We start from the raw sequence: 24825 nt of genomic DNA on the forward strand, positions 1-24825 counted from the left end.
CTTCTCTCAGGAGATACATTCCACCCCTTTCCTTGGAATGAGTCGGCCTAGACGTAGTACTAGGTCTAGGGGAGATGTCCCATGATTGTTTGTTCTCAGCAAGTTTATCAAAGTAATCCCACACTTCATCGACTCTTTTATTCATAAACTCCCCATTACACATCGTCTCGACTAATTGGCGCATGGGAGATGTCAGTCCATCATAGAAAAAGTTCGTGATGCGCCATGTTTCAAAACCATGTTGTGGGCATGAACTGACAAGATCCTTGAACCGCTCCCAACATTGGAAGAATGTTTCATCTTCCCTTTGGGCGAAGTTCATGATCGACTTTCTTAGGGTGTTCGTCTTATGGTATGGGAAAAACTTCTTAATGAACTCCCTTGTCATGTCATTCCATCTGCTAATTGATTGAGGACATAGTGAATGTAACCACGTCTTGGCTTTCTCTTTCAAAGAAACGGGAAAGAGTTTCAACCTAACCATGTCATCAGACACGTTAGGAAAGTATAAGGTAGCTATGATCTCGTCAAATTCTTTTAAATGTAAGTAAGGATTCTCTGACTCAAGCCCATGAAATTTAGGGAGGAGTTGGATCACCCCTGGCTTGATATCCATGTGTCCTGCATTCTCAGGAAAAACCATGCATGAGGGCGTACTCACCCCCGCCGGTTGTAAGTAATCTCGTAAGGTACGAGGCGGGGGTGCTTGATGCACCTCATTCTCATCCTGGAGATCTTCTACCCTAGGTTGGGGTAGAAGAGGTTGATTTTCAGCCATATCCTCAATTAACTCAGGGGATTTCGAGCGGTGTCTAGTCCTACGATGGACAGTTAACCCCTCAACTAATCCTCCTTCAGTCAAGAGACGTCGAGTGTTGTCACGAGCCCACTTGGGCATGAAACACTCGCAGCCCTCAATCAAATTCTAAACCTAATCCTAAGAAGGGAAATAAAAATCTAAAAAGAGAAAGAGGGTTGGAAGGAAGTTACCAAATTGGAGTCCCTAAATTGAAACCTGCAAAATAGAACAAAACAAGTTAGTTTCTAAGAATAGCAAGCCTATAAAATTCCTAAGAAGAGAAATATAGAAATAAAAAGAAACAAGGAAGAATTCCTAAATTAGAAAGTAGAAATTTAGAAAGAGCGTACCGAATTAGAAATTTCTAATAAGCCTACAAAACAGGAAAGTTAGTTTCTAAACAGAAAGTCTTAAAATAGAAAATTTCTAAAAATAAAATAGGAAACAAAATTAGATTCTAAAAGAGTTAGAATTAGAAACTTACTAAAAAGGAATCCTAATCTAGAAATAGTAAGGAAGAGAGAAATTACCAATTTAGAAACCTATCTCAGAATCCTACAAAATAAGAAAGTTGGGTTAGTTTCTAAAAAAAAGAAAACTATCTAAAAATAGAAAGTTATTTAAATAGAAAATTTCTAAAAATTAAAGAAAAACCTGGAATTAGAAAATTCTAAAATAAATCCTAAAAATCAGAAAAGTCCTAATCTTAAACTAATCCTAAAACCAGTTAACTTCAGGAAACGTAGCCGTCAATCCCCAGCAACGGCGCCAAAAACTTGTTCACACCCCAAGTGCAGGGTTGTGATGTAGTAATAAACTCGGTAAGACCGAGGTCGAATCCACAGGGACTGAAACCTGTACGTTATCTGAAAATAACCAGATCTAGAACTAGGCTAAGATGAAATCTAAACCAATTGTGATTTGAGGAATAATGGTGAAATATTAATCTAAACTTAAAGAATTCAGAGAAAGGGAACTAGGGATTTAGAGGATCCACTTGTAGAGATCAGGGAGATCTTATGCCTGCTTCATGGATATTATACTGAACTTACTTGATATAGTTTTCAAGAGATGAAAGGTATAAGAATTAGGTATGATTCCATCACAAATCCATGCCTAAGAGACAAGGTAAACAACAGAACTTAGACCAATCCATAACCAACTAAAAGATGTATGAGTGTTAGGAAGGATTCCATCATCCAACCATGTCTATGAGACGATGGCGAACAACAGGGTTTCCGAACATCAAAATAAAAGGAAAGGAATTATTCAAGCCATCACAGATCTACTGTAATTTAAATCACAACAAACCATTAATGACTAAAAGAATTTCTTAAATCAAAACAGAGTCAATCAGTTCAGTTTAAATCAAACCTGTAGAAGCTCCCATCACGCCACAAGCTTCACCTCTTAGCCCTAGCTAAGAGGTTTAGCCTAACATAATCAGACTAAATCTCAACATAATTCATAGGAAAAAGAAGAAAAATAAAGAAAAAATATATAAAAATTCCAAACACTTCTCTCTCCGCCTCTCTTTCTCTATCTGACGTCCCCTATTCAAGCACACCCTCTTCTCCACGTTTGGAACTCTTTTTATAGCTTTTGGAGTGGTGGAAATCGGATTTGGGAAGCTATCGCACGCGCAGCGAAAGCCTTTTCGCAGCCAAGTTCGGGGCTTCATAACTCTCGCGTTCCTTGCGTTATTCCTGTAAAATCAACGTCTCTTGGAAGTATTTTGGCTGGCCTACACGATGGACGGTTCAGATCTGCCATATGATCAAAGATGGTGGGCCACAACTGCCTGAAAAATTAGATTTCGTGGACGTGCGTAGCCTTTCGGACGTCCGGTGCTGACGTGATCGGTGGGCCCCACAGAGGTGTTTTCGAGGAAATCCACCCCGTCCATTAGATTGCCCTCGAAATTTCGATAAGAAACGGATGGTTTTTCATGTCCATTGACTCAGAATCAGAGAAGAAATCATTCAAACATCAATTTGAACGTTGCAGGGCAGTCCACTTATGGCCTCTGTATCGCGCACGTGTGCTTGCATGGGTCCAAAAGTTCAGCATAGGTTTGAAGAAATCATGGCCCTCTACAAGATGGACGGCTTGGATCATCCATATGTACGTTATGTGGGGCCCACTAGCGTCCGCAAAACGGAGCCGTCCATCCGTTACGCAGCACCAATACGACAATTGCCGTTTTAGGAAGAAGATGCGGGTCAGCGCCTGCTGACCCACCTTAGTCAGTTCGGTACACGGCGGAACGTGTGCACATTATGCACATACGCTGTACATACGAGGCCCATTATGATCTTCAATCAAAATCCAATCCATTCATTCAATTAGTCCCCCTATTTAAGGCGTTGAGACCAGATTTTAGGCAGCTCTAGATATCAGGCGGGCCCAGAATCAACGGTTTATGGGCTGATCTGTCAGTTGGGGCACTTCCATAGTGATCCGAGGGCTGAAATTTGATATGTACGGTTAATTTATGGCCCTCAGACCATCTATGAAGTTTTGAGCCAATCAAATGGCGAGAACTATGTGACCTTGCATTCTTCATCAATTTCGGGCCTCTTTAACGTGAATGGCTTGATTTCCTCGGATCCCTGGCATGAAATTCTTCAGTCTTGGTTCTCTGGAGTGCGTCCCTTGCTCTGGTAACTTCGAAGTGTTAAATCCACACTTCTAGCACCCTTTTTTAGTCCATGCTCGTAAATACACTCTGCATCACAAACACGATTAATTCGGGCCATTAAACGGTATCATGCTTGTAAATCTATGCAATAACTAGGTCTGATATGCAATATTTGACCCTCAACATTCACATGAATCATGGAATAGGCATAATTGTGTGGTCCACATGAATCATAGAATGACCATATTTTTGAGCCCTGTTCCTGATATAGGCTGATGCCCTTGGTGGTTGGAGTGGATTTCACATAAACATCATGGCGAGGCCCACCCAAGCTGCCCATGCCATGCTCAAACTTTTTGGAAGAGCCCTCTCATTATGGGTTTGAATCATACAGATAGTGGGCCCAGCTTAGATTGCCTAGGATTCCAAAGAAACACCCTTGGTCCAATGATGAGAACAACTGACCGATCAAAGAAGCTTATGCTATTAAAGGGAGACCCAGCCGGACAGAATGAAAAACATGTGAAATGAAAATGTATCAATTGATTACTAACTAAATAGTTTTTCCTACTTGGGTGGTCCAAATCAAACTTTGGTGGGATGTCTCAGCTGAAAAAAAAAAAAAAGGACCTGCCTCAAAACATATGAAAATATTCTGGCAATGGTAGGAAGAACTTATAGATCTATTGATTGATTTGGAACCACTCCACTTAGAAGTCAATCTGATAGTTTAATACAACGAGGGAAGCCGTGCTGTGGGGCCAACCTTGATATTTGCGTTTTGTATCAACACCATACCATCTATTCTCCAATGGCAATTTTTTTTTTTTTCTCAAAAAAATAAAAGAAGAGGGTATTCATATAACAAATGGGCATTATATTACGTCCATATCCTTCTAACGAGAATTTCTACCTAATGAACAGACGAGATTTTAAATTTATTCCATTTTATCCATGTGGTGCAGGGCCATTTACCATCTTCCTTTGGGTGAGTGTTGTTAGAAGGCCACAAGAAAACTGCTCTATAGCCTCCACCAAGCGATCGATGGAAGCAAATCAACTGAAAGGGGGAGCGCAAGCAAGTGATGTTGCAGAACCTCAACTAATACATCCAAAAAATGAGCAGCACTTGGACCAGGTCCCAATACTACACCAACAGTAGGGACAAGTAGCATCTCTAAAAGATAGTTTCCAGGGAATGCAATAGGTCAAAGTTTCAGATGTTCAAAGGAGGAGGGCGTGGACTTTCTACAACAGATGTGACTGGGAAACCAGGCTGAGAAGACTCAAGCGAAGGGCAGTGAACACAGGCTGTATCACGGATGGATAAAATCCTTGTTTGGAATGCTCGAGGAATTGGAAACCGCAGGATGGTTAGAACGTTTAAACAAATGATGAGGACTCACAACCCCTGGATTGTGGTGGTCCTTGAACCGATGCTTAGGGATTCAAGCAGAGTGAGGATAGGCCTGTCGTTAGGTTTTCACCTTTCCCACTCTAATGGTGAGGAGGGAGGAAAAATCTGGTTCTTCTATAAAGATGTTTTCTCTTGTTCGATTGTTAAAACAACTAACCAATTATTATCTATTAATTTATACATTTAGACAATGCAAATTTCTCTTAATCTAACCACGATTTATGCTAGGTGCTCTCGTCCTACCAGGAGACAACTATGGAATGATTTGGCAGATCTTTCCAATAGCCTGCAGGGCCCGTGGGGAGTCTGTGGGGACTTCAATGCCACCACATCAGCTGATGAAAGAAGGAGCAGAGGAGCCTTTGATAGTCACAGTGCTAGGGAATTCAGCGAGGCAATCGAGACAGCGAATTTATTGGATGGAGGGTTCATGGGGCCGAGATTTACTTGGTTATTATTTACTTGGTGCAATAACCAGTCTGACACCTCAAGGAGTTGGGCCAGGCTGGATAGAATGCTTATCAATACAGCCTGGGCTTTTGCATTTCTGACATTCCACGTTGAACATTTGCCCCGAATCAACTCTGACCATAGCCCCTTACTTCTTGCCTTCCCTCCTAAACCTCCAACCACGCCAAGGCCTTTCCGTTTCCAGAAGATGTGGACAAAGGAGATCTCTTTCATGTAGGTGGTTAAAGAGGCATGGGACAAGGTGGATTCATATCATTTGATTATCAATGTGCTAGTGAAGCTGAAAAGTGTAAAATCTCAGCTTAAATCCTGGAACAAAGAACAGTTTGGCGATATCTTTGAGGGATTAAAGGCGGCTGAAACTGAAGTGGCGGATCTAGATCTTCAACTCCAACAGTTAGACCCAAACCAGGGAAGCGACTTGAACTTACATCGCAGATTTCAGGAAGCGTCTGCATAGTTGAACAGTGGGAGACAAAACATGAATTATTCTGGAAACAGAAGTCCAGAATAAGCTGGCTACAAGAGGGGGACTATAACACAAAGTTCTTTCATGCAACTGCCACTGAGCGGCATAGGCGAGCCAGAATTTCCAACATTCACCTTCAGTCTGGTGCGGTTGTGACAGATAACGATGATATAAAAAGGGAAGCCATCACCTATTTGAGGGGCTTTTTAAGGTAGAACCAATCCGATAAATTCGCAATTACTGGATTTGGTGCCAAAGCTTGTGACTCAGGATATGAACCATTTCCTTATTTCTCCGCCTTCAATGTAAGATATTAAAGAGGCCATCCAAGCCATCCCATCTGACAGTGCGCTAAGCCCCCAATGGATTCTCCGGAGTTTTTTACTCTACTTGTTGGGATATCATTGGCATGGACATTCACAAGGCCATAACATATTTCTTCTAGGGTGGTAAGATTCCTCGTGCAGTTAATTCCTCTCTTATTTGTTTGATTCCCAAGAGGGAGGCGCCAAGAAAATGGTCTGATTTTAGACCCATAAGTTTATGTAACTGCCTCTACAAAATCTTCTCAAAGATTATTGCAGTTTGGCTCAGTTGTTTCCTCCCCACCCTTATATCTCCTGAGGAGGGTACTTTCATCAAAGGCAGAGCTATCTCAAAAAATATTACGCTTTCCTAGGAATTGTTCAGGGAGGTGAATCGCAAGATTAGAGGAGGTAATGTGGTGCTAAAGCTGGATATGGAAAAAGCGTATGATAAAGTCGACTGGAACCATCTTAAGCAAGTTTTTTTTTGGGATTTGGATTCTGTGACAGATGGGTCACCATTGTTGAAAATTGTTGGACTTCCTGCTGGTTCTCCATTCTCATAAATGGCGAAGTGACCAGGTTTTTCAAGTCCTCTTGCGGGCTTCGCCAAGGGGACTCACTATCGCCGAGTCTTTTCATTTTGGGGGCTGATGTCTTGAGCCATAGCCTTCATAGGTTGGTGTCCGATGGCAGTTGTGTACCTTTTTCACTATGAAGGGGCTACCTGCAGGTTTCCCATCTTCTCTATGCAGATGAAACCCTGCTATTTCTTAACGGCGGTACGCCGAATTAAGGCATTGCTTAATGCATACCAAGCGGCGTTCAGCCAAAGTATTAATAAAGGCAAAAGCTCCTTTTATTGCTTTGATATGATCCCGATCGCTAGGAGTTGCGCAATCTCCAGGCTACTAGGCATCGGAAGATCCACAGGTCCTTTTCTCTATTTAAGAGTCCCCGCAGTAGTTGGTGGACTAAAAGCTAACAATTTTCAGCCTTTAGTCGACAAAGTGGAAGGCCGAATAAGGGGTTGGCGATCCCAGTTTTTATCACAAGCAGGGAGAACGGTACTTATCAAGCATGTATTGGCTAGTATTCCTATACACACTATGGCAGCTTCTTGCATTCCAAAACAAGTTTTGTCCGATCTAGAGAGAACATTTGCTTTTTTCTTTTGGGGGTGGGCAGGTGATAAATGAAAATTACATTAGAAAAGTTAGAAGTGTATAACAAGGCCGAAAGAAGAAGGTGGATTAGGCATCCGGAAACTAACAGAGGTGATGAAACTTTCCAGATTAAAATGGCTTGGGTGCTTCAATTCCGCAAGGAATCCAGCTTATGGGCTTCTTTTATGGCAACAAAGTATAATTTCAATCAGGAAGCGTTTGTGCCCGAAAGCATTGCTAGGGGTGCATCCCCCTTTTGGAAGAAGATCTTGGATGTTATTCCTTTCCTTGAAGATAAGGTCCAGTGGAGTGTGGGCACAAGTGATTGCAGTTTCTGGAGATGCAATTGGACCTGCCTTAGCCCTCTTCAGAATTTTTTGATGTCAGAAACCTCAGACGACGTTCTCTCCTTGCAAGTTAACCACGTGTTGGGTCCGTCTGGTCCTCTCCCGCCACCATCGGTGGCTTTATCCATGCTCCCCAGTGACATTTTTTATCATATATATCAGCGAGGATTCTGTGTTTCAGCTGGTCCCGATACCCCTTTTTGGCCCTTCACCTCTTCAGGCGCCTTCTCCGTAAAATCTGCCTGGGACATTAGTAGGTCAAATGCTACCTACTAGGAGCTGGTCGGAGTGGGTGTGGAATGGTAATCTCCCACCGAAAATTTCCCTCTTTCTGTGGAAGGTTCTGCAACATGCAGTGGCTATGGATGAGAGAGTTCAGGCGAAAGTAATTTGCTTGGCGTCAAGGTGTGTGTGTTGTAGCGAAGGCAATATGGCCCAGCCGAAGAGTCCGAGTCTCATCTCTTTCTGGACAGACAACAAGCCTCATCAGTCTGGGGATTTTTTAGAGTGTAGGCTGGGATTTCCATCATGCAGGCAACAACTGTGGAAGCAAGAATTGTGCAGTGGAGGCGGGCCTGCGCAGACAGAAGAGGACGTTCGGAAACTAAGCTGCTCACACCAGCTTTTATTCTTTGGGAGCTTTGGAAATCTAGGAATGGGGGGTTTTATGATGATAGAGCTATGAAGACTCAATCGGTTATCACAAAAGTCTCTTAGTGGCCGACCACCACCAGGAATGAAGATACCAGGAGGTATGTGCAGCTACATCCATTTTAAAGAATTTGCATATAACAACAATTATCAAGCAAGGGTGACTTCATGTTTGGTTTCTCCAAAATTTGCATATAATAACAATGACAAGGGCGATTTCTTGTTTGGTTTCGCTTTTGGTTATGGGGTGATGTCCAATAGTGGAGCTGAGATTCGTGTGTTTCATGATGGGATTCTTCAATATTTGGATAAAGGTTTCTCCAAAACTGTGGTCGAGTCAGATTCGGATTTGGTGATTAAGGTCTTCAATGAGGAAGCAAACATTGGTTGGATATGGAAAGGTTGGAGAACCATTACGGAAAGACTTCGGAATCTGGCCACGGTGGAGTTCAGACACGTGTTCAGAGAAGGTAATGCTTCGGCTGATGCGCTCGCGCATGTTGGAAGTGTGTCCCAAGTTTGTTTTCTTACTTCTTGCAAGGTGGATTTACCTCAGCAAGTGAGGGGTTTCCTCTTCCTTGACAAGGTCGGTCTCGGGTCAATCAGAGAGAGGAGAAATTAAAGCCTCAGCCTCTTTGTTTGTTCCTTTGTTTTGCTTTTTGGGCCATGTGTTTGGTCCTCCTTACGATAGGTCTTTTGTTGGTCATTCTCCTTCGAAGACCCGAATATCTGTAATTTTGTCCAGTAATGAAATATTCCTTTTCCCAAAAAAAAAAAAGAAGTACTGAACCTTCACTTTAGATATCTTTGTTCGGTATCATTTTAGTGTGAAATTTGGCATGCTTTGAGCAATTAATTTCATTAACCCCCAAACAAAAAAAATACACACAAACACAATAAATAAAAAATAAAAAATAATTGAAAGAGAACTAAATAAAAGTAATTATTCTCAACTTGGTATTCCAATCACATTCAGTTATGAGTTAATGACCTTGTTGATGCCAGTTTCAAAACTATTAGATGGACCCACATCAGAAGGGGCATTCCGAGAATCGAACTCGGGACCTCTCGCACCCAAAGCGAGAATCATACCACTAGACCAAATGCCCTATTAGTGTTATAAATATACTTTTAAGGTATCTGACATTTGAAGTGTGCAATCATAGGTGTTGATTTTCTTTTAGTCTTTTTTGTGACATATGCGGGCATTCATGTGGACGATAGAAAGGTGCGAGCCATTAGGGAATGGCCAATTCCGACGAACCTTCATGAAGTGAGAAGTTTCTACGGGTTGACAACATTCTATCGATGATTTGTACAGAATTTCAGCAATATAGTTGCACATATTACAGATTGCATGAAAAAGGGTCGTTTCAATGGACTGATGAGGCTGACAGAAGCTTTTCTAAAATCAAGCAACGATTGTCCACGACATCGGTTTTGGTTATTCCCAGTTTTGACAAGCTGTTTGAAGTTGAGTGTGACACCTCATATATCGGAATTGGAAGAGTCTTGTTAGAGGAAGGCAGGCCGGTAGCCTTCTGCATCGATAAGCTCAGCGAAGCTCGAAAGAAATGATCGACATGAGCTTGAGCTATGCGCAGTAGTTCAAGCATTGTGATATTGGTCGAATTATCTGATTTAGAGAGAGTTATTCTCTACACTGATCACCAAGCATTAAAGTTTATTAATAGTTAGTCTAATGTGAACTGCGTGCATGTTAGAAAGATCGCACTTTTTTATATAGGAATTCATATTTGTTCTTAAGATGATTTTCTCTTCAATGAGAATCAACTATGCATCCCCCAAAGTTCTTTAAAGGAGCAGATATCCAAGAGCTACATAGAAGTCGCCTTGGTGGACACCTTGGGTGAGACAAGACGTGGGCTCTTGTTGATGAATAATATTATCGGCTACAATTGGTAAGTGACATGGGTAAAACGATGCAGCGCTGTCATGTTTATCAGACCTCTAATGGGCAATCTCAAAATATGAGCCTTTACACTTCATTACATGTGCCTCACAACCCTTGAGAGGACTTATCTATGGACTTCGTACTTTGTATCCCACAAATACAACGCTGCATGGATTCATTAATCATTGTGATAGATCGTTTTTCAAATATTGTGCACTTTATCCCATACAAAAGGACACTCGATGCAACATACATGGGTTATTTATTCTTCAGAGAGGTCGTACGGCTACATAGGGTTTCCAAGACCATTACTTCTGACTGTAATATGAAGTTCACTAGTCACTTTTGGTGAAATTTATGGAATCGATTCGATATGCGACTTGAGTTTAGTAGTGCCTATCACCCGTAGACCGATAGGCAAACTGAAGTTGCGAATTGTACGCTGGGAAACTTCCTCCGATGTATTTTAAGTTCCAAGCTGAAGTCGTGAGATTTGACATTGTCTCAAGTGGAGTTTGTATTCAACAATACGTTGAACCACTCGACAAAAAAAGTCCCCGTTGCAAATTGTTTATGATCGAGTGCCCCGCCACATACTTAATTTGGTCTCTTTGCCCAAGCCCTCGGGTATGAGTATTGCAGCAGAATATATGACAGACCAAATCATGAGTATTTATGCGAATATAAGCCAAGTTGCAAGCTTCAAACAACAAGTAGAAAGAGTAAACCGACAAGTATCGGCAGCAAAAGGTGTTCGAGGTGGGCGACAATATTATAGTTTATTTACACAGGAGAGATTTTCGACTGGGACTTATAGCAAGTTGAAAACCAAGAAGATTGGACCAATACCGATCCTTTGAAATATCAATGGCAACGCTTACATTGATAATCTTCTAGATCACATGGAGATCTCGCGTACTTTCAACTCTTTTGGATGACAGAATATTCTTTTTAAGAGTAAGGACCTGCTCACACCTCTAGGGAGGCCAATGGGGTTGACGATAGCCTAGCAAAATTTGATAGTAGTTCCCAATCGTCTTTGGTTCTCACCTCTCTGGTGGAAGTCCCCTTTATTCCCAAATGGCTTCTTTTCCTTGACAGGGTGGGGCTAGGTAATCTGAGAGCGAGATAACCTTCTGTGTTTCATTCCTTCTTATGATAGGTGGGCCCTTGTTCTTTTTTGTCATCGGGCCCGCCTGAAATCTCTTTTGTAATTATCTCCATTCCATATATATAATCTAATTTTGATAAATAAAATTAAAAAAAATAATAATAATTGAAAAAAGGCTATAACCCTACACTGTTGAAGGCAACCCTGAACGCTTCAATACACATGACAAATGAATGAACGAAAACTTCATATACAATCCTCCCTCACTCTCTATAACACCAACAATGATTTAAAAAAATACAAAATGAAAGTAAAGAAAGCAGGGCCCTGACAAGAAGACAGGCCATATGGCCTGATATCCACTTCCAAAGTTGCACAAAGATCAACCCACAGAGCCCACCTAATACATCAATATGGACTACGGGGATCGTCAAGCAACCCAATCAAATTGGGGCCTAAAACAAACGACACATTTGTAATAAAACCCAAAATAATTTTTATACAAGATAATAATGTTTTAAAATTTATTTTAATTTGAAAAATTTTCAATACCCAACACTTACGGCTATCAAGCATTCTCTGCTAACAATGCTACAAATGGTACTTGGGTAAAATCCAGCTCCTTATTGGCCAATCTGGGAGTACTTTGTCAGCATCCTCTACCCATGGTAGGGCTCACATAAAAATGCTTTGGGTCATTGAAAATTGGTGTTAGCTATTGCTGAGTCTGGGAGTAGAAAAATCAAGATTTTGAAAATGACCAGCCCGACCATTCAAAATTCTAACCTGAACCTTTCTCAGGCCAATCCAAGGTTTAAAGTATCGTCTAAATTGGGAGAAGAATATATGTGACAATATTTTTGAAACATTGATGAACATAGAGACGACAATAAAAGACAGTTTCAAGGCTCGATTTGATCTACAAGCAATGGGCTTACGGAAAGAGTTGCACCTGCAACCACATGGAAATTCATATACTATACCAGCAGCTAGCTACACATTGACAAAACTAGAAAAGAAGAGTTTATGTGAATGGTTGAAATCGGTGTTTGGTGGACCGATTAAAAATGAGTTCATCTTCTTTTAGTTAATCAAAATTATGCATTAGAGATGATATATCTTTTCTATTATTAAAATTATTTTTAGGGAATTCTACAAGGAAAAAAAAAACTACATATTTTTATAGAGGTTTTTTTTTTCATTCCATGAACAGATATACTTCCCGAAATACATATTCGGGCTGCCCCCAGAGAAAAAGACCTGGGGGAAGCCTATCATAAGAAGTGCAAAGGAAGAAAGGGGAAAGGGGAAAACAAAAAATAACGGGCAAACAGGCCTGAAGCTACACCGAGTGCTTGATCGCTCTCAACCCGACTTTGTCCAATAAGAGAAGCCCTCTAATCTGCGCAGGGAGCTGAGTAGGAAGGGAAAAAAATAAAGAGGATTGGAGAGTGCTCCCTTGGCGGGCCATCCAATCAGCCGGGGCATTTCCTTCTCTCCAAGTGTGGACGAATCTAAAATGGTTGTGACATTTAGCTATCTATATCCTAGTGATCCAATATTTCCATTTCAAGGTTGGAACTGAAACTCCATTAAGCCAATCCACCACGAGCTTCGAATTAGATTCAACCAAAACATTGGAGTAGCCATTGTTGAGACAGTGGTAGAGACCATCATGAATGGCTCTAAGCTTAGCGTTGACGTTGGACCCCATCCCATAGGCTGATGAAAAAGAGAAAAGGAAATCACCGTTATCATTCCTGCAAATTCCACCACCTCCTGATAAATCTGGGTTTGGGCTTGCTTATCCATCAACATTTAATTTGGCGCAGCCTCTATCCGGCCTAGCCCATTTAACTATGTTGACTTCTCCCTAGGATGATTAGGGGCTTTTAAACCCAGCTCAACTGAGAGACAAAAGAAGGGAGTTGGGGAGACTAGAATGGGAGAATAGACTTTTGGCTATCCAGGAGAGGCTCCACTTCACGCGGGCAATTGTAGCTGAGGTAGATATGGGGCTTTCATCGAATTTGGCCTTATTTCTAGACATCCAGATTTCCCAGCAGATTAGACTGGGCAGCAAGCCAATCAACCCTACTTGATTGCAAGAGAGTTGGGCCGAGGACCACCACTGAGTGATTCTACCTTGGATAGAAGGCCCTCTCGAGGAGGATAATCCGAGGATGGCCCTGAAGTAATCCCAGACCTTGGATGCTAACAGACTGTTAAGAAACATATGGCAAACAGTTTCTTCTGATGGTTGCTGGGAGAGGCCTTCATCACAGCAAACACACCTTGAGGGAAGAGGGATCCCGTGAGATTTGACGGCACTATCAACAGGGACAACATTTTGTTAACAATCCCGGGTGTATTGGACTGTACAAACCCATAATGGGTGATATAGGCCTGTCTCAGCTTTTTCTTTCCCCCCCGTAAATTTTTTTAAATTTTTCCGGAAATAAGGAAAATTTTAAAATTCCTAAATTTATTATTAAAAAAAAAAAAAAAAAAAAAAAAACATGTGTTCAATGGAGAATCGGACCATTCCCTGACAAGAATGTTGATTGTTAGCTTCACCACCTAAAAGTCAAGCAAATATGCCCTAACCAAATACAAACCAAGCATGATTTTGGTGGATTAGATATACTATATTGAAATATATAAATTAAGGATGAAAAAAAGTGGAAAGCAGTGGACTGATGGCTTACCCCTTCTTCCTATTCCCCCCACCCCCCAAATGATCTATTTTGCTTGGATTAATCAACCCCCACTAATATCTTATGTTTTGATCCCCAAAATAGGCCTGGATGTAGTAACGAATTGAGTTTCTCCACTTCACTTATAGTTTGAGCAAGGAAAGAAGTGGGAAATGAAAAAGGCTTTTTCTTTTGTAATGGACCAGTTCACCCTGTATCACATAACGGGCCGGCCGGATATGGCCATATAATAACCAATTTTCAAAACCGTGTGCATGCATCTCTAGATCACCTATGTGAAAAGCACTATGAGATGGGAATTGTAGCTGTAGGGAGACAAAAAACACACAAACACCCCCAAGCAAGCTTTTCTACGTATGTCTCATTGTTGAGTTGTGGCAAATTCAATTGCCATCTTTAAAAAAGGATGACATGCTTGCTATGGAAGAGGCAAACGTGAAGTGTTGCCCCTCAAAATGTTGGCCTTGCACAAGAAACAAACTATGCCCAAAAGTGATTCTAGTGCAGTACATGATGCAAACAACACGTTCCAACAAAGAACCTTGTACCAAGGTACTGCTTCAAAACCTCATCCCTGCTTTTGTTCCAGAACTTATCTTGCACCCATCTTCAACTGCTGTGATTAATGACTCTACCAAATCAATCTATTTTCTACTCATATGCAACTTTCGTTCTAAACTAAATATTAATAGTTATACATACACAATCCATAAAAACCTTATCACTATATTAAATATGGATGCATGCTTTACATTTAACTCTATAGTAATTTCTTAATCAGTTTAAATAGAGATGATAATTATATTCAGTCTAAGTTCCACCATAATCTTAATTACGCATACATAACACTTAGCACTAATCAACTAAGCATTTATAAATCTTGATAACCCTTAAAATAAAATAAACCTTAAAATCATTCATTTATTATACTATTATAATATAATGATATTTATTCCATGCTAATATTGATCCAAAGAAATAAAGCTAAATAATTTCTTAAAGTCTCAAAATAAATACCAGTATGTATTATTCGTTAATTAAGCCGTGCTAACAAAATAAAACATATAATAAAAAAATTTCCAATGCTGCCACTTCATCCTCAAATAAGTATGACCATGTTTTAAGTGGGTCGTGTTCAGGTACAGTAGATCCTTCCGGTTCTTGCGCCACGTCATCTGCTAATGACTCTTTTATATGGTTTTTTCATCAATAAAAATGTAAGCTAGCCAGGCTTAGTGATATAACCCAGCATGGTTCATAATCATAATAATTAAAATAATGCAAAAATACATGTACAAAGATATGAATGTAAAATGGGGTATGAATGCATCAGATGGGGTGATCGTCCATCTGCTTAGGTTGGAGGTCGTCAACCCGCATCCACCCGTTGGGTAGGCTTCCACCTTTCGGTAGGCTTGGGCATAGCCCGCATCTGGTAACGCTCTACCAGAATCGACATTTCTTCTAGAGAGGGCCCCTAGGATCGACCATGCATTATGCAATGCAATGAATGAGGGATGATATGTAAATGCATATTTTTCATATTTGGCATAGTTGTCTCGATTAAAATATTCACATATAAATTTATCATACAATTATCATATCAAAATATTCAAACCAGTAAATCAATCAAATAATCACAATGATTTATTTTAATTTTAATGAATTATGAGACAAGTTGGGTCACTCATCTGAGTTTGGCAGTATTGACTCTGCAATATAATTAGGTTGATTTGAATTCTGGGGTCCTATCAATTATATCAACGATATTATTATTCATTTATTTGTATTATATGGTGAGGCCCACCTTTGATTAACATTCTAGGTGGCCAAATCTAAAATAATCAAATAATTAAAATTCTTATTCAATCTTTTATTTCCTTTTTAATATTATAAAATTGAATGGAAATTACTTCATCGGGGTGGCCCATCGGATGCTCAGATCAGTCAAATTCTTGAGGTCTTGTCATGTTTTACCTCTATACATTGGAGGAATGGTGTGGATCTAACAACACATTCACCAATGGCCCATCTCGACCTTCTACGCCAAGTGATACCAACACTCGTGCAAAATATCTAAGATTCCTTTATCAAACACTTATAGATCTAACTAATGTGGCCTATCTAATGGTTAGATTGATCTGAATATTAGGGCCCTTATATATTTTCGCCTTAGGGATCATATGATTCATACGGATCTAATCTAATTTGATCAGATGCACACCAACTACAATTATGTAATTTTAGATTCACCTCACCTTTAAAGGGCCTCCACCTATAATTCAATACAATGAACATGTGACCAATCCACACCATTTATTGCATTCACCGAATCAAATTATATTAGATATATAAAAATTACTAGAATGAGGACGATATACGTACCCGATCTGAGCACTCCAAAATTTTCTTTCTTCCTTTCGCTATTGTCGCAGGTAGTCTTTTTGTTAATATTTTTTATATTTGAGTATTTGAATCTTGAGAGATGTGGGGAGGGTCAGAGATATATTTAAGGTAAATAGATTAATGATATAGATAAGATAGGAGATAAGATAAAGATAAAATAAATATAAAATAGAGATAAGATAAAGAAAATCTTTTATTATTATTAAATTTTCACGGCTGTTACATTCTACCCCCTCTAAAAGAAAATTTTCGTCCTCAAAATTTACCTTAAACTACTGCTGAAAGATATGAGGATATTTCTTGCGAATTACTCTTTCCTGCTCCCAAGATGTTTTGTCTACTTCATGATGACTCCATAAAACCTTGATTAAATGTACCGTCTTAGTGCACAACACGTGATCCTTACAATCCAGTATTCGAATTGGTTTCTCCACGTAAGATGTATCTTCCTGTAAATCGAGATCTTGCCAGTCAATCACATGAGAATCATCCCTCTTATACTTCTATAACATCGATACATGGAAAACATTATGGACACTGACCAACTGAGAAGGTAATGCAAACTGATATGTCACTGCTCCAATCCGCTCTAATATTTCAAATGGCCGATAAAATGTGGTGCGAGTTTTTCCTTGGTACCAAACCGCATTGATCCCTTCATGGGAGAAATCTTCAAAAACACGTGGTCTCCTACTTTAAACTCTAGATCTCGTCTTCAATTGTCGGCATAACTCTTTTGATGACTCTAAGCAGCTTGTAGTTGCTCTCGAATAATTTCAACTTTTTCAGCAGCTTCTTGAACAACATCTGGCCCAATTAAACATTTCTCACCTACCTCAGCCCAACAGTTAAGTGTTCAGCAAGGACATCCATACAAGACTTCATACGGAGCCATACCAATGCTTGCTTGGTAACTATTATTGTAGGCAAATTCAACATAATGTATGTTATCATCCCAGCTCCCCTTGAAATTCAGAGCCATTGCACGTAACAGGTCTTCTAATATTTGATTGACACGTTCCGTTTACCCATTAGATTGTGGATGATATGTTGTGCTGTAATCCGTAGTCGTACCCATAACTTCCTGTAGACTTGTCCAGAATCGCGAGGTAAAACGTGGGTCTCAATCCGATACAATAGAACTAGGGACACCGTGAAGTCTCACTATTTCCTTGATATATAGCTTGGCGAGTTCCTCCATTGAATAATCGATACGAATAGGAATAAAGTGCACTGACTTGGTCAGTCGATCGACGATTACCTAAATTGAATCGTGCTTCTTTTGTGTCTTAGGAAGATCAACTATAACGTCTATAGAGATACAATCCCACTTCCACTCAGATACTCTCAAAGTTTGCAATAATCCTGATAGGTTATGATGATCCACCTTTACCTACTGACATACAAAACATCTAGACATATAATCGGCGATTTCTCTCTTCATATTCGGCCACCAAAATGATCGTTTCACACCATGGTACATCTCTGTGCTTCCCAGGTGAATTGTAAACTTAGTTCGGTGCGCATCATTTAGAATCTCATTTTTTAGATATGGAATATTAGGCACACAGAATTGACCTCGATACCGAATTCCTTTATCGTCTCCTATACTCCAATCTGAAGTCTTATCATTTTGATACTTGGCTATCATTTTTAAAAACTACTCATCATTCGTTTGAGCTTCAATTATTCACTCCACAAGAGTCTATTTTTCCATCATGTTACATATGCAAATCTTTTTTTCTTGAAAACTCAATCGAATATCAAACTCTCTAAGAAAATTCAACATTTCTCATTCGAGTACCATTAAGCTGGCTACACTCTTTTGTTTATATTCTTTTCTACTCAAAGCGTCAGCAATCAAATTAGCCTTACCCGGATGATAGGACAACGAGAAATCATAATCATTAAGAAATTTCATCCATCTTCTCTGCCTCATGTTCAAGTCTTTCTGAGAGAATAGATACCTCAAACTCCCGTGATCTGTATAAAGCTCAAACTGTTCGCCATATAAGTAATGCCGCCAAATCTTCAATGCAAATACAATAGCACCCAACTTTAGGTCATAGGTTAGATAATTACGCTCATGGAGTTTAAGCTGCGTTAATGCATATGCAATCACCTTGCCCCCTTGCATTAATACACAACCTAGACCTATAGTTGATGCATCGGTGTAAACTTCAAATACCAACTCATCCTTTGGGAGGGTTAGAATGGGAGTTGAGGTTAAGAGTTGCTTCAGTTCAGCAAAAGCTTCTTCACACTTTTCAGTCCACTTGAAGGGCACTCTTTTTCGAGTTAAACTTGTTAGCGGTCCGACAATCTTCGAAAAATCCTTAATAAACCTTCTATAGTATCCAGCGAGCCCAAGAAAGCTTCTAACTTTTGACACACTTGTGGGCTGTTCCCACTTCACCACAGCTTCGATCTTCATAGGGTCAACCGCAATACCTTTTCTGAAACAATATGCCCAAGAAATTTAACACTCTCCTTCCAGAACTCACATTTAGAAAACTTAGCATATAACTAGTTATCTTTTAGAGTCTGCAACGCCGTCCTTAAATGTAGCTCATGCTCTTCACTGGTCTTCAAGTAAATCAGAATGTCATCAATGAACACGATGATAAAGTTATCCAGATAAGCCTGAAACACTCTATTCATCAGGTCTATAAACACTGCAGGTGCATTAGTCAACTCGAACGGCATGACCAAGAATTCATAATGACCATAACGCGTTCTAAAAGCAGTTTTACAGATATCCTCTTCTTTAACACGTAGTTGGTGGTAACCTGATCTCAAATCGATCTTAGAAAAATATCAAGCTCCTTTCAACTGATCAAATAAATCATCTATACGGGGTAATGGGTACTTGTTTTTAATCGTCATCTGATTTAAGTGGTGATAATCAATACACAAACATCGAGTGTCGTCCTTCTTATTTATGAAAAGTACTGGCGCACCCGAAGGAGAAGTACTCGGTCGAATAAATCCTCGGGACCTCAATTCTTCCAACTGCTCTTTCAGCTCCTTCAGTTCAATAGGCGCCATTCGATATGGAGACATAGATATTGGTGCCGATCCTGGTAAAAGATCGATACCAAAATCCACTTCTCGCCGAGGTGGTAGTCCTGGTATATCTTGAAAAACTTCAGGATATTCCTACACAACCAGAATTAAATCCATCGATTTTTCTTGTTTCTCGTTACCAATCAATGTCATAACACACTCGATCTTCTCATTCTTCTTCTTTCCTTGAATCATAATTGGTTCTCTTCCTGGCACTGCAAAGGTAACTGTCTTCGCATAACAATCCAATGTCACATGATTTTGAGTAAGCCAATCTATTTTGAGAATAACATCGTATCCCGCCATACTCATTTCTATTAAATTAGCTAATATAGGAATATCGCCTATCATAAGGGGAATAGATTTACAGATTTTGTCCAAAATAATTGACTTGCCGATGGGGGATTCTACCAAAATTTGCTTATCTAGGATTTCTGACTTCAATCTTAACCGAGATACTAACGACGATGAAATAAAAGATAAAGTAGCCCCAGAATCAAATAATACAAAAATCGAAGTACCATGCGTTTCAATCATACCTTCCACAACGTTATTATTTTCTTTTAGATTCTCCTTAGATGAGATGGAATAAACCCGTGCACGTGGTGGCTGTTGCCTGTTGGGATGATTCCCTTAGCCTTGAGGAATTGATGGAGATGGTCGATTTTGCTGATTCTGCTGTGGTCGAGGCGGTTGGGTATGTGATGCTTGTGATGTCTGACTTGTTGGTTGAGATGATGCTGGAAGTTGCAATCGCGGTGGTATCTGTTGAAGAGGCATTATGCCCATATCTCTCATCTTAGTTCTGCACACCTGAGCCATGTGACCATACTTACCACAGTACGCACAATTTTCTGAAAAATATCGCTCTTGGGTTCTCGTTGTTGATGATTGAATTTCCATTCTGGGTTTCTTCTCTAGTGGTTGGTGTTGGGTAAGTGTCGGCCTATATCTTTATCCTGTTTCTTTTAACTGTACATGAGATTTGAGAAACCGCTCTGTATCTTGTTCTGCTCGTAAGGCCTTATCGACTACTTCTGAGTATTTCTTCACATTTGGATTCTGACCCAATTTCACCCTCGGATCAGGGAAGGTGGCCCAGGCATGTCCTTGTGCTTGTGGACCTGATCGAGATTCGGTGACTGTTAAATTGAGTGTGGGCCGCCATGGCTGATCTGAAGATCCGATCAGTACGAAAACTCAGCCTGACCTAGATCCATGGTCAGTGAGCTTAAGTCCGACCTCTCGTGGAAAAAGGCCCACCGGAAGTGCTCCGTTGGATCGAGAGAGGCCTGTTTTGGTTATAACCTAAGTATACCTTGGCCCTGGGGTTATTTTCATCAATGTTAGGCCTATATATAGACCTTAAAACCCTAACTCTCTTTTCCATACGAATTTCCTAACCCTAGCTAAGAAAGAGAGAGAAAAGAGAGAGAAAGTTGGTGAATCATCTTAGATTCTTTCCTGTTCTTCTTCATCCTTAAACCATCACTTTTGAATCGTTATTCCGACGATTCTGAGTTCATCCTTGGGTAAGTTAACCTAACCCTAATCTGTTTTAGAGCTTAGAATAGTCTATGTGTTGTTGTAGCTCATTTCTATTCTTGCTTTAGGTTATCTTGTCGCCGTTGACGAAGACATATCATCTGAATCAGTTCGGTGTTCTATTTCTGGTTTAAGGTGCGGACTTTAACTGTATAGGTTATGGTTTTCAAGGCTTTCAATGCCAACTAATGGTTTATTCTTATTATGGATGAGATTTCACATGCTAAATGTTATGTTTATTTTGCATTCCTGATATACATGTGTTCTATTGAGATTTGTGTATTCTATGTATATGTAGGAAGTACCGTATACGTATAAAATATGAACATGTACTTGCCATGATTATTTGTCGTGTACCTATGCTAACTGTATGTGTGACAACTCCTTGGTAAAAGGAATTGTCCAAATGCGTGTATTTCAACATACGTCATGTATGTTGCACTATGTATTCTAAGTGTTTGTAGAAATGTCTGAATGATCTAAAGTGTAATATATTTACCTAATTGCGGGCGTTGAGAAGCGATTCTCAACACTCTTATTAGTGTGTATGATTTTCCACATGCAAGTCACATTCTTTGTTGTTTAAGTTCAAGTATTACTTATGTGAAAATCCATGTTGAGTTGATATTCTTCAAATGCTTACATACCATATGATTTGAGTTGTTGTTCCATTACTATTCTAAACTGTTAATATGAATATTTGTTGTAGTGGAATATGTTTGGGACTATGAATAGTCCAGGAAATCGGTAATCGGCCTTGAGTTTGTGGCTGAGGTTGCTTTCGCCACGAAGGACGTGATTTGACGAACCCGAGTCGTATTAGAGTTGTCGGCAGTGGTTTGGCCACACGGAGTGTTTGCGCACTCTATGTCGTTCAACCCAACGTGCGCTCGTGCTAGTCGAGTTCGTCAAGTAACCCGATTGTCCGATGTATGTTCACCATGTATGGACGCTATTGTTTGAATCTAGGGTACCAAACTTACTGATGAAATCCCGTTAACCGTGGTACCTTGATCCGCTAAGACTCATGAGCCGGACATGGTGGTATGGGACACCGTAGTCGAGCTGTCGGCCTACGCTGGGGTGACGAGCCTCCCCGTAGTGACCAGTGAGCAACCAAACTCGTGAGCCGATTATGGTGGTATGGGACACTATATTCGTGCTGTCGGCCTACATTGATTGGTGACGAGCCCTTTGTAGTGACCTTGAGCATACCTGGATACCGCATTGAGGTGACGAGCCTTATTGTAGTAACGAAGGTATGATAGGCGTGCATTGATTGGTGACGAGCCCTTTGCAGCGACCTAAAACCATATGATCGTATGAGATGTCTAGGACTGACGACCCTAGAATGGATCACTGTTTGGAAATTGATATGAGGAAGGTACCTTAGCTTCCCAATCCTGCTGTATGAAAAGGACTAATAACAACTTGGTAATCATGTTCATGCACCGCATTGCATGTGCCTAGAAGAGGTGGAGCACTTTGAGGCGATGTCATGCGTAACGTAAGATGAAGACGCTGAGGGTGTACGCGCGAGGGCACGCATCATTCTACATACATCCTTGCACTAACAAGAGTACTTAGGACATGTTTGATTGTTCTGCTTTATCATTACTGCTTGATTGAATTGATAACATGTTAACCTTTGCTTTATTGTTCCACTGAGTTGATCACTCACTCCCACGTTCTGGGGCGGTGTTAAACACCCACCAGACTCTGTCTTAGTTGCAGATGTTGATGCGACCTCTAAGGCAGAGCAGGAGTTCGAGGATGATGAGGCTGCATTTTCTTTCATGCAGTTTTCAGGCGGGTTCTAGTGAGCCTTGTTCTGATGCGTGGGATTCTGGGATTTCTTTTGGGAATAGATAATGTCATTTGATACTTGTAATTTTGATAGTAACACTTGTAAGTATGACCTGGTATGTATATGTATTTCAGGGATTTGCACATGTACACATATATTTCTTTAAGTCTTCCGCTTGCGTTCTTCACTTATCCCTGAATTATATTTGCAGTTTGGCTTAATCTATTCCATGTTTTATGCACTCATACAGACAACATACATCCATCATTCAATATGTTGCATAAGTGATGTTTTGAAACTCGGGAGCTGAGTTATGCTCTGCTTCAACCAATCTTCTACTATTGATGGATCAGATGTACCCTTGAATACTGGTGGTCATAACTTTTAAACCTTTCAAGAAAATCTACCTCACGAGGCTGATCAAACCTTAGTGGAGATGTGTTCCGTTGATGTTGGGGTGTCTGATTTAAGGTGGCTAACATGTTCCACTGAACGGTGAACTATTCCTGTTGTTGTTTTAGCATTCCTGCCATTTGTGCTACCAACCCAAAGGCAGCATCCCATAGCTGAACATTAGGTCCTGCGAGGTTAGCTCGAATAGTGGTTGGGGATAACGGGAGTTGCGTACTAGGTCCAACATCTGTCATGTTAACTAGAGGAGGAGGCGGTGGAGGAGCTTTCCCTGCTTCATTGATTTCATTCTCATCTTGCTCATCAGGAGTTGTTCGAGATTCTTCGGTAATAGGAGGATTTGGTAAGGAAGTATCTAGGAGAGGTGCGCTTTCGGATGGTATTAAATCACGAATACTACGTGTCTTCTTAGGGGCCATAACTCCTATAAGATAAATTATTAATAATTCAGTAGACTTTATAGATTCTCTAATTCATATTAAATATTATAAAAATACCTTAGCATTATTAACAAAGAAAAATTCTACAAATCATCAAGTTAGTAGTGTTACATTATAAACAAACCAGTCCACTATCCGTGGCTACTATTCCAATCATTGGTTTATATGGTTAAAAATTTCAAATATATCTCAAAATTTTTCTGAAAGTTTTTACATGCGTATACAACATTTTCAAAAAATTTCAGCTCAATCAGACAACCACAGAATTTTCAAAAATTGCTACAATCAGACTTGTTTAGATTTAGACGATTTTTAACCACTCTGCACTAATTCCTAAAATCAGTACAGTATCTGTCATATTTAAATTATTCAATTATTTTTTATTGAATTTAGACTTCTACATCTACCATTAGGCTTTTCAATCACCTTAATCGGAGTTATATTTATTTAGTTACATTTTTTAAAGATAGGTAATTTCTGCTGTCCATTGCTGTCCACCAGTACATTACAACTTAAATTACTTTAAAATTTGTTCAAAGGTCCAGATTTACGTCTCCAATGAATATAATTATATAAATAAGTTAAATTTTCACTTCAGATAATAATAAATGAATTATAAATTATATATATATATATATTTATTTCATTATATAAAAGTATTATAATGGGAAGTTGTAAGTTTCTAATTCCAAGGATCTACACATTATGCATGTATGGGGTTCATACCCTACAGGTCACTTGCGGTATTAAATTAATTTTTTTTCTGATACCAAATTGTCGCGCCCCAAAATCCAGGTACAGAGTGTGCACCCTTAGACCCGAGTTTCGGTTCGTAACTTATACACAAAGTATACTAACTTAATTCTTTAATCAGTTTAATCACATGTGATATTTACATTCAATATAAGGTCCACCATAATCTCAATCACACATACATAATACTTAACACTAATCAACTAAGCATATATAAATCTTGATAACCCTTAAAATAAAATAAACCTTAAAATCATTTATTTATTATACCATTATACTATAATGATATTTATTCCATGCTAATATTGATCCAAAGAAATAAAGCTAAATAATTTCTTAAAGTCTCAAAATAAATACCAGTATGCATTATTCATTAATTAAGTTGTGC

The 24825-nt window shown here is 39.7% G+C and overlaps 2 non-coding genes across 2 annotated transcripts; one reads left to right on the top strand and one right to left on the bottom strand.

Annotated features, from left to right (window-relative positions):
* Positions 1-233: 233 nt before the first annotated feature.
* Positions 234-340, top strand: LOC131254589 (small nucleolar RNA R71). Its single transcript, XR_009175710.1, has one exon. It is a non-coding gene; the product is annotated as a small nucleolar RNA R71 (small nucleolar RNA).
* Positions 341-9303: 8963 nt separating this feature from the next.
* On the bottom strand, positions 9304-9375 carry TRNAP-UGG (transfer RNA proline (anticodon UGG)). Its single transcript has one exon. It is a non-coding gene; the product is annotated as a tRNA-Pro (tRNA).
* Positions 9376-24825: the final 15450 nt, after the last annotated feature.

Source organism: Magnolia sinica, chromosome 8, assembly GCF_029962835.1.
Source record: "Magnolia sinica isolate HGM2019 chromosome 8, MsV1, whole genome shotgun sequence".
NCBI lineage: Eukaryota > Viridiplantae > Streptophyta > Magnoliopsida > Magnoliales > Magnoliaceae > Magnolia > Magnolia sinica.